The following is a 10,380-nucleotide window of genomic DNA, read 5'->3' as shown; positions in this document are numbered from 1 at the left end:
GATGAGGAGGATATGGGTGTTGCTGGCGCTGGGGAGGAAATTGACAAGGAGGATTCTGATGGTGAGGTGGTTTGTTTAAGTCAGGCACCCGGGGAGACACCTGTTGTCCGTGGGAGGAATAGGGCCGTTGACATGCCTGGTGAAAATACCAAAAAAATCAGCTCTTCGGTGTGGAAGTATTTCACCAGAAATGCGGACAACATTTGTCAAGCCGTGTGTTGCCTTTGTCAAGCTGTAATAAGTAGGGGTAAGGACGTTAACCACCTCGGAACATCCTCCCTTATACGTCACCTGCAGCGCATTCATAATAAGTCAGTGACAAGTTCAAAAACTTTGGGCGACAGCGGAAGCAGTCCACTGACCAGTAAATCCCTTCCTCTTGTAACCAAGCTCACGCAAACCACCCCACCAACTCCCTCAGTGTCAATTTCCTCCTTACCCAGGAATGCCAATAGTCCTGCAGGCCATGTCACTGGCAATTCTGACGATTCCTCTCCTGCCTGGGATTCCTCCGATGCATCCTTGCGTGTAACGCCTACTGCTGCTGGCGCTGCTGTTGTTGCTGCTGGGAGTCGATGGTCATCCCAGAGGGGAAATCGTAAGACCACTTTTACTACTTCCACCAAGCAATTGACTGTCCAACAGTCCTTTGCAAGGAAGATGAAATATCACAGCAGTCATCCTGCTGCAAAGCGGATAACTGAGGCCTTGGCATCCTGGGTGGTGAGAAACGTGGTTCCGGTATCCATCATTACTGCAGAGCCAACTAGAGACTTGTTGGAGGTACTGTGTCCCCGGTACCAAATACCATCTAGGTTCCATTTCTCTAGGCAGGCGATACCGAAAATGTACACAGACCTCAGAAAAAGAGTCACCAGTTTCCTAAAAAATGCAGCTGTACCCAATGTCCACTTAACCACGGACATGTGGACAAGTGGAGCAGGGCAGGGTCAGGACTATATGACTGTGACAGCCCACTGGGTAGATGTATGGACTCCCGCCGCAAGAACAGCAGCGGCGGCACCAGTAGCAGCATCTCGCAAACGCCAACTCTTTCCTAGGCAGGCTACGCTTTGTATCACCGCTTTCCAGAATACGCACACAGCTGAAAACCTCTTACGGCAACTGAGGAAGATCATCGCGGAATGGCTTACCCCAATTGGACTCTCCTGTGGATTTGTGGCATCGGACAACGCCAGCAATATTGTGTGTGCATTAAATATGGGCAAATTCCAGCACGTCCCATGTTTTGCACATACCTTGAATTTGGTGGTGCAGAATTTTTTAAAAAACGACAGGGGCGTGCAAGAGATGCTGTCGGTGGCCAGAAGAATTGCGGGACACTTTCGGCGTACAGGCACCACGTACAGAAGACTGGAGCAACACCAAAAATGCCTGAACCTGCCCTGCCATCATCTGAAGCAAGAAGTGGTAACGAGGTGGAATTCAACCCTATATATGCTTCAGAGGTTGGAGGAGCAGCAAAAGGCCATTCAAGCCTATACAATTCAGCACGATATAGGAGGTGGAATGCACCTGTCTCAAGCGCAGTGGAGAATGATTTCAACGTTGTGCAAGGTTCTGCTGCCCTTTGAACTTGCCACACGTGAAGTCAGTTCAGACACTGCCAGCCTGAGTCAGGTCATTCCCCTCATCAGGCTTTTGCAGAAGAAGCTGGAGACATTGAAGGAGGAGCTAACACGGAGCGATTCCGCTAGGCATGTGGGACTTGTGGATGGAGCCCTTAATTCGCTTAACAAGGATTCACGGGTGGTCAATCTGTTGAAATCAGAGCACTACATTTTGGCCACCGTGCTCGATCCTAGATTTAAAACCTACCTTGGATCTCTCTTTCCGGCAGACACAAGTCTGCTGGGGTTCAAAGACCTGCTGGTGAGAAAATTGTCAAGTCAAGCGGAACGCGACCTGTCAACATCTCCTCCTTCACATTCTCCCGCAACTGGAGGTGCGAGGAAAAGGCTCAGAATTCCGAGCCCACCCGCTGGCGGTGATGCAGGGCAGTCTGGAGCGACTGCTGATGCTGACATCTGGTCCGGACTGAAGGACCTGTCAACGATTACGGACATGTCGTCTACTGTCACTGCATATGATTCTCTCCCCATTGAAAGAATGGTGGAGGATTATATGAGTGACCGCATCCAAGTAGGCATGTCACACAGTCCGTACTTATACTGGCAGGAAAAAGAGGCAATTTGGAGGCCCTTGCACAAACTGGCTTTATTCTACCTAAGTTGCCCTCCCACAAGTGTGTACTCCGAAAGAGTGTTTAGTGCCGCCGCTCACCTTGTCAGCAATCGGCGTACGAGGTTACTTCCAGAAAATGTGGAGAAGATGATGTTCATTAAAATGAATTATAATCAATTCCTCCGTGGAGACATTGACCAGCAGCAATTACCTCCACAAAGTACACAGGGAGCTGAGATGGTGGATTCCAGTGGGGACGAATTGATAATCTGTGAGGAGGGGGATGTACACGGTGATATATCGGAGGATGATGATGAGGTGGACATCTTGCCTCTGTAGAGCCAGTTTGTGCAAGGAGAGATTAATTGCTTCTTTTTTGGTGGGGGTCCAAACCAACCCGTCATTTCAGTCACAGTCGTGTGGCAGACCCTGTCACTGAAATGATGGGTTGGTTAAAGTGTGCATGTCCTGTTTATACAACATAAGGGTGGGTGGGAGGGCCCAAGGACAATTCCATCTTGCACCTCTTTTTTCTTTAATTTTTCTTTGCGTCATGTGCTGTTTGGGGAGTGTTTTTTGGAAGGGCCATCCTGCGTGACACTGCAGTGCCACTCCTAGATGGGCCCGGTGTTTGTGTCGGCCACTAGGGTCGCTTATCTTACTCACACAGCTACCTCATTGCGCCTCTTTTTTTCTTTGCGTCATGTGCTGTTTGGGGAGTGTTTTTTGGAAGGGCCATCCTGCGTGACACTGCAGTGCCACTCCTAGATGGGCCCGGTGTTTGTGTCGGCCACTAGGGTCGCTTATCTTACTCACACAGCTACCTCATTGCGCCTCTTTTTTTCTTTGCGTCATGTGCTGTTTGGGGAGTGTTTTTTGGAAGGGCCATCCTGCGTGACACTGCAGTGCCACTCCTAGATGGGCCCGGTGTTTGTGTCGGCCACTAGGGTCGCTTATCTTACTCACACAGCTACCTCATTGCGCCTCTTTTTTTCTTTGCGTCATGTGCTGTTTGGGGAGTGTTTTTTGGAAGGGCCATCCTGCGTGACACTGCAGTGCCACTCCTAGATGGGCCCGGTGTTTGTGTCGGCCACTAGGGTCGCTTATCTTACTCACACAGCTACCTCATTGCGCCTCTTTTTTTCTTTGCGTCATGTGCTGTTTGGGGAGTGTTTTTTGGAAGGGCCATCCTGCGTGACACTGCAGTGCCACTCCTAGATGGGCCCGGTGTTTGTGTCGGCCACTAGGGTCGCTTAGCTTAGTCATCCAGCGACCTCGGTGCAAATTTTAGGACTAAAAATAATATTATGAGGTGTGAGGTATTCAGAATAGACTGAAAATTAGTGGAAATTATGGTTTTTGAGGTTAATAATACTTTGGGATCAAAATGACCCCCAAATTCTATGATTTAAGCTGTTTTTTAGTGTTTTTTGAAAAAAACACCCGAATCCAAAACACACCCGAATCCGACAAAAAAAATTCGGTGAGGTTTTGCCAAAACGCGGTCGAACCCAAAACACGGCCGCGGAACCGAACCCAAAACCAAAACACAAAACCCGAAAAATTTCAAGTGCACATCTCTAAAAACTATGCGCTCAGGTGAGTAGCACTGCACTATGACTGTCAGTAGCCTCTTGTAGAAGGGAATTGCCAGTCCCTTAAAACAAAACTATCAAACAAATAACAAGTGGCGCTTGACGATCAGAAAGTTGAAAACATTTATTTGTATAAAATGTATATAAGAATTACAACAACCTCCCGGGGGTAAAAAACAATATTAAAATATCACAATAATATAAATATGCACTGTATTGTAGCTCCGTATTCAAATTATAATAAAAACATCAATAGTAAATAATCTTATTTGCATACGATTAATTATTAATAACACCTGGAAGGTCATAAAGCGTACTGGGTTCAATATGTGCACAAAAATATAAAACGGTTAGATGCTTAATCTAAGCAAGAATCACTCACGGCTGTATGCTTTTAAAGGATTGCATATATCACAAATTCATGGCAATGAACGGCTGGTGCAGGAAAAATAATTTTTAAATGCACAATTACCGCTGGGCAGGAGCTTCTTCGGTCCCTGCTCCCTGGTGCCGTCCCGTTGTCTGAACAGAGACACACACCAGAGCCTCAGCGGATGCAATTGATGCCGCGCCGTGCGGGGAGTCCCGATGAGCCGTCCCCGCCGATCCACACCACCTCCGGTACCTCCGCGCTTTCCAAACGGAGGCTGTAAGCTGGTATTTCCGGAGTTACTGAGATGATTGGTCCGGGTGTATTCAGCCAGCAATCGGCCTGTCTTTGGTAAAGCAGACACCCGGTGTGAACTCCGTGCGCCGGTCTGCGCCGAGCTAGGAGGGAACGGCACCTGTAACTTCTACCGCCCCAACTTGAGATGGGCGGCTGGGGCTGTAGAGATGAAGACTGCAGTACGAATGTTCCTGACTGCAGTAGTTAGAACCGGGCTCCCATGCACGGTTCTAAAATGGATTAAAGGCAAACAGCACTGTTGATCCTTGAAATACAAAGCCTGTGTCCTTTAGAACCGTGCATGGGAGCCCGGTTCTAACTACTGCAGTCAGGAACATTCGTACTGCAGTCTTCATCTCTACAGCCCCAGCCGCCCATCTCAAGTTGGGGCGGTAGAAGTTACAGGTGCCGTTCCCTCCTAGCTCGGCGCAGACCGGCGCACGGAGTTCACACCGGGTGTCTGCTTTACCAAAGACAGGCCGATTGCTGGCCGAATACACCCGGACCAATCATCTCAGTAACTCCGGAAATACCAGCTTACAGCCTCCGTTTGGAAAGCGCGGAGGTACCGGAGGTGGTGTGGATCGGCGGGGACGGCTCATCGGGACTCCCCGCACGGCGCGGCATCAATTGCATCCGCTGAGGCTCTGGTGTGTGTCTCTGTTCAGACAACGGGGGCGGCACCAGGGAGCAGGGACCGAAGAAGCTCCTGCCCAGCGGTAATTGTGCATTTAAAAATTCTTTTTTCCTGCACCAGCCGTTCATTGCCATGAATTTGTGATATATGCAATCCTTTAAAAGCATACAGCCGTGAGTGATTCTTGCTTAGATTAAGCATCTAACCGTTTTATATTTTTGTGCACATATTGAACCCAGTACGCTTTATGACCTTCCAGGTGTTATTAACAGGGGTTAAAGTGGGCCGGAATGGGGCGGAACTGCGTTCCGTCACTTGTGTATGGAGGCGGAACGCGTTCTGCCTCCGCCAGCCCACCTTGCCCGATCTCCGCAGCTATCTGTACAGGCAGCTCTGCGGCTGCCTGGTGTAGTTTGCGGTCCTACTGTGTGCAGCCCGGCCCGCCCATAACAATAGATGCTGCTCGGGTAGGCGCGCGCACTACAGGGACATGGCCCACCTCCTCCTTTCAGTGGCATGATGGGAATAAGACGCGATAACGTCACGGAGCGACGCCTCGTCTTATTCCCGTGGCGCGCAGCTGTGCAGAGGAGCGGGGCAGACAGCCATGAGGACCGCGCTGTGCTGCATGCAGACAGCAGTGCCTGCCCAGCCTCTACCTCGTTATTCGGTTCCTCCTCAATGACGGGACCCTCTCCCTCTCCTCTGGCTGTGGATCATACAGCAACCCACACTAGCATACATCAGCAAGCAAGCAAGCAAGTGAGTGGAGGGGAGGGTGTGGGGGCGGCAAACATATTACAAGTTTATGGGTTTATGAGTGATATTCTGAGGTTGGGGAGTTGTTAGTGAATGAAGGGTGGGGAAGGGGTGTAGTGGGATCCTGTTAGTTAATGTGGGGTGTCTGTGCTGCTAGGGGTGTTATTAATGAATAAGGAGTATGGGTGTTAGTGCTGCTGGGGATGTTATTAGTGAATGAGGGGTGCTGGTGTTAATGCTGCTGGGGTGTTACTAGTGACAAAAAGGGTGTGGGCAGAGGTTAAATCGGGCCAGAACAAGGTAGAACTGTGTTCCGGCTCCTCTAATTGGAGGCAGAACACTAATCACTTAAACTAGCCACACAGGCAGCGCCGAGAGGACTATAGGAAAATAGAAGGCTCAGGCTGAGGCGGCTTCAAGTCCCGGGTTAGGGACAGCCGGAAAGAATCAATAGGAAGCTGAGGCTGGCTTCAAGTTCCGGGCCTCCCCTTGCGCTGCCCAGCGGCACCGTGGCCACCGATATCAATGATGTGGTGGTGGGTGGCGCTAAAGAAGGAATGATTGATTTAGCGTGACCTGCCTCCTCCAGACCCTCTGCCGGCGGCGGAAATGATGACATTGCACGTCTGCAGCTAAAGGGAGCAGAGGAGCTGCCCTGACTCTAAGGTTGGTTCTATATCGGAGGGGCTGAAGGGACCTTGTGACATATTGAGGGGAGGAGCTACGTCACCAGGGGGAGGAGCTACGGGCGAACAGGGTACCCGAAAAGTACCCTCGCGGGCTCGCTTCGCTCGCCACGCTTCGGGCACGGTGGCTCGCTCCGCTCCGCTTCACTCACCACCTAATTACTAAAGGTAATAGTTGGTGGCGTGGATAGTAGAGGAACTATCCCGCTGGCCTAGCTCCTCCCCCTTGCGTCGTAACTCCTCCCCCTTACGGAAAAGGTCCCTTAGCCCACTTGATTCTAGCATCTACCCTGACTCTAAGTACCCAGCCACGCTGACGTAAAGGGGATAGGACAGCCGGAGACGGATTCAATCACACTGCTGCTGCACATCACATGTAATAAAAAAAAAAAAACAACCCAAGCAATTGCATATTATATATTTATTTGTAAGTTTATAACTCATCTCAACTGCCTATGTTAATATATATTTCATATATTTGGACACAATACGACTGAGAAAAACTCTGTTGGTGATTCTGCTACATTGCTCTCTTCCACCCATTATTTTTCTCTTTAGCCAGCCCAGCAGACACATTTAATGGCAGATGCTCACAGTGTAAGATTATATAAATACACACACATATATACGAAGGATTAAACCTTCGAAACGTTGAAGCTTACACCTGTACATGAATGTCCTTATTTCCTGAGCGCCGCCGACACAGTGTTATATATAAAGTCATATATAGCTGGCACTCAATGTAAATATGAACATCCACTGGGGTGCCATCCAGGATGTATAATAGAGAAAGATGGGTTCCCTGGGTCAGGTCTGCTTACCCCCTTATATATGTGACACATGCACACACAGGAACGAGGCGGCACTCTCCGGATTTCAAATAGAAAGTAGTGTATTCAAAATTTAATCTCAAAGTGCATAACAGGTACAGACGTTTCAACACCGCACAGGGAGTTTTTTTCAAGGTGCAAATGCTGCAAATAACAAAATTTGCAGCATTTGTATCTTGAAAAAAACTCCCTGTGTGGTGTTGAAACGTCTGTACCTGTTATGCACTTTGCACTTTGAGATTAAATTTTGAATACACTACTTTCTATTTGAAATCCGGAGAGTGCCGCCTCGTTCCTGTGTGTGCATGTGTCACATATATAAGCGGGTAAGCAGACTGACCCCTTTTTCTTTTTCTTACCCTTTTTTTTTCTCTCTCTTTTTCTCTTTCTCTCTCTCTCTCTCTCTCTCTCTCTCTGTATCTCTCTCTCTTTCTCTGTGTCTGTGTGTCTCTCTCTCTCTCTCTGTGTGTCTCTGTCTGTCTGTCTCTTTCTCTTTCCAATATTAAACATACAGGTATGTGATTAAAAAAGGTTAAAGCAGTGGACAGTCCTCTGGGTTTTTTTTTAACCTGTATCACCACATACCTGTATGTTTCATATTGTATGCACTATATGTAATTTTACCTTCACATGACATATAATAAATAATTTTACACTGTGAGCATCTGCCATTACATGTGTCTACTGGCCTTGCTGAAGAGAACAATATTGGGTGGAAGAGAGCAATGTAGCAGCATCACTCACTCTGCAATTATATCATAAACTATGATTATTATACAATGACAGGGTGAGTGATGCTGTAACATTGCTCTCTTGAGGGGAGAGGCCAGGGGTGTGACAACAGGTGGGAGGGGCTGTGGGTGTGGCATCTTCATAGTGGGAGGGGCTAGGGTGTGGCCCTGGCACCTACGGGGGGGGGGGTGAGTTCCCCCACCTCTCTCGGACCACTTTAAGCACTGGTTATTAATAATTAATCGTATGCAAATAAGATTATTTACTATTGATGTTTTTATTATAATTTGAATACGGAGCTACAATACAGTGCATATTTATATTATTGTGATATTTTAATATTGTTTTTTACCCCCGGGAGGTTGTTGTAATTCTTATATACATTTTATACAAATAAATGTTTTCAACTTTCTGATCGTCAAGCGCCACTTGTTATTTGTTTGAGGGCCAGTGCAAAGTCTCTTGGCACCCTAGGCAAAACTTCAACCTACTCCCCCCACCCAACCCACACATCAATACCCACTTTCGAGCTCCGCAGATGAAAATGTAGAGGTGGCATCTTAGAATTTCAATAGCCGCTGTATTAAGCGCAACAAGGATGCCTCCCTCAGAGACATCCTTCATTTTTTGATAGGCAGACTCAGAGGCAGTGGTGTAATTTGTGAGTGATGAGCTCAGGTGCAAAACTATGCTTTGGGCCCCCCTCTTTCCATGTTCACAATATGCCACATGGCAATGGGTGACAGGGAGAGGTACATGGTGATGGGGATGAGGCAGAGAGTGACGTGGAGACTCTGACAAAGAGACAGAGAATTGGTGAAAGGCAAAGGCAATGGTTGACAGGAAAAGGGTGACAGGGAGAGGATGAGAGGGAAAAGCAGTAGCCAGTGGGTGACAGGAAGAGGCATTGAAGAATGGAGAGGGTGGCAAGGAGAGGGAAATGGTGACTGGGAGAAGGTGAAGAGGAGAGGAAGTATGAGAGATTTCTGTAGAAGGGAGTAAGGGAGGTAAATTGGGTTGAAAGGGTTCACTGGTACATGAAGGGAAAGTATCAGTGGGGGAGACAGGCAGAAAAAAACAAGCAACTTTAACATGAGAGCTAAGGAAAGACAATGCTAGTGGAATAATTTACTAAAGGGATAGAAGAAGAATTATGTAATGGAAGACAAGAGAGACAGAAGTAGAGACAGAAAGAGAGAGAGAGAGGTGCAGAGGAAGATAGAGAAAGACGGGGAGACTGAAGAAGAGAGTGATGGGGAGATGGAGGGAGAGAGAGAGAGAAAGAGGGGAGAGGACATAGCGAGAGAGAGAGCAAGGGGCAAAGAGACAGGAGAGATGGAGAGAGAGCAGGGGGAGACTGAGAAAGAGAGAGAAGGGGTAATAGAAAGAGAGAGGGGGAGACGGAGAGAGAGCAAGGAAAAGAAAGGGGAAGGGGGCAGGAAGGGAGAGAAAGAGATGGAGGGAGAAAGAGGTAAGGAGAGGAAGAAAGGAGATGGAGGGAGGAAGAGAGAGAGAGAGAAGGGAGGGAGAGAGAGGGGGCTGAGAGAGAGAGATGAGGTAGAGAGATAAAGAGCAAGAGAGAGGGAGAGTGAAGGTGAGCAACACTTGCCACTTGTACTACTTTAGTCTTGTATCAGTGGCTGCTACTCATGAAGATGGCCTATGCTTCCCTCCCATGCAATTTTGGCACTGGCAACGTTCAGGGGGCGTGGGAGGGGGATGTGTGGAATGTAAGTAGGAGAGTTGAGGAGATGAGAGAGTGTCCTGTCCTCCCCCTCTATCCGGCCATCTAGCACAGCAGCATTATTGAGTCTAGGGCCAGGACCAAATCAAAGACTACTGCATTACCATACAGGCTCTGGAACACTGGCAGCAGGTGGCACAATGCAAGCAGCGCATATAATGAGTCATTGTGACTCATAATGCCAGCAACTGCGTCGCTGGTAGTTCTGCCTTTACTCAGGGGTGCCCCCCCAGATTTCAGCACCCTGGTAGAGTTGGCCCTGTGTGCATGACATATGCCTGGCCATAATAAGCCCAGCTCACCATATGGATGGAAATGTGCTATTATTGCATGCATTTAGTTGTTATTGCATGAATTGATCCATTTTAATTACTACACCAACTCCCCATAGTGTTTCTACTTATCTAAAATTTACTTCACTTGGTTCTAAGCATCTGAGTTATTGCAGATGAGCTGTGAAACTCTAAAGCATTAACACCCAACATAGGACAATTGTTTCTTTTTTATGGAATACTTACAGTATTT

Source organism: Pseudophryne corroboree, chromosome 2 (assembly GCF_028390025.1).
Source record: "Pseudophryne corroboree isolate aPseCor3 chromosome 2, aPseCor3.hap2, whole genome shotgun sequence".
Lineage (NCBI taxonomy): Eukaryota > Metazoa > Chordata > Amphibia > Anura > Myobatrachidae > Pseudophryne > Pseudophryne corroboree.
Note: the sequence above shows the minus strand (reverse complement) of the source record.